This window comes from Asparagus officinalis, chromosome 3, assembly GCF_001876935.1.
Source record: "Asparagus officinalis chromosome 3, Aspof.V1, whole genome shotgun sequence".
Classification (NCBI taxonomy): Eukaryota; Viridiplantae; Streptophyta; class Magnoliopsida; order Asparagales; family Asparagaceae; genus Asparagus; species Asparagus officinalis.
The window spans coordinates 107,659,129-107,660,430 of NC_033796.1; positions in this window are offsets into that span (position 1 = coordinate 107,659,129).

The window sequence follows — 1,302 nt, forward strand, 5'->3', positions numbered from 1 at the left end:
TTGTGGGTTGAAACTGAATCTGCCCCAAACCCCTTACTTAAGTTTGATCAGAACACAATTTTTTCTTTGCACTAATCTGATATTTCTCAATTTTTTTGTCATGATTGACCTGTTAACTCTCTCTACAGATATGTCGTCTAAGAGATCTCGCGTCGTTCGAGGTCGTTCGGCGACCTAGTCACCCGAGCCGGCGCCATTTAGCTGCACAGGTATATCATCACCGCCTCTTTCATTCACGAGTTAAATATTGAGATGTCATGCTGCATGTTGCATCCCCACTTTGTTCTCCTTGGTGAGGCAATTGGGAAGAGCCGCCACCCTCCTTCATGGGGGTGGACGCTTCACAAGTCATGTTTTGCTTGGTCAAGACATGACTGAATTAACCTGGGGCGATTTCCTGCTACACTATACTCCGAAGGATAGGTATATTGTTGCGTTATTCGTGCGACAATACATCCTGTGTTTCGTGTGTATAGTGTGGCTTTTTAATCGTCTCGCCTTGTTAATTCATTGTGAATATGTACTTGGTATAATATCCTCGCTTTGCTCTCCTTTGGAGGCAATTGAGAAGAGCCGCCACCCTCCTTCGTGGGGGTGGACGCTTCACAAGATGTGTTTTTCTTAGTCAAGACAGGTTTCAGGCAATATGGGGCGACCTCATGTTGTGTTATATCACACAGACTCGGGTATATCATCGTGTTGTTTACACGTTAATATGCTTTGTTGTTTGCGTGTGCGTGGCATAGTTAAGATCATCTCACCATTTATGAAGTCGTGACTCTATCTCACAATTTGTGAGGCGAGTTCAATGCCTATACTATTTTAACATAGGCATTTATGACTGTATTTAATAATTACCTATTGTTTTACCTCAGTTGAATTTCTCTCGAGGGAGTTCGGTGCCCATTCAGTGGAAGGTCGCTGTAGTGAAGCCTACGCCTCCATCGATGAGCCAATACATGTCCCGGTAGCTCCTCAGTTTGCTCCGGGTGTACCGGAAGAGCTTCCACGGTTGATACAGAAGGGATAGCGCTATAGTTTAAGACACCTTATCACGGATACGCCACTTGTGAAGGACCCAAGTTCTACGCATCCGTTAAGAAAGCCGGACTATTTATTTGGTGACTCTATAGAAGATCCTGCTACTGTACTTCTTGGCATGGAGCAATGGCTACACCATTATGACGGTGGTCATTTGTATCTCCCTCCGATTCCTCGTCACCGTTCGCTTGTCGAGCTTCGGTGTCAAGCTGTTCCTCGGGAGATGTCATGGAGATTAACAGAAGAACATGAGCGCATTCA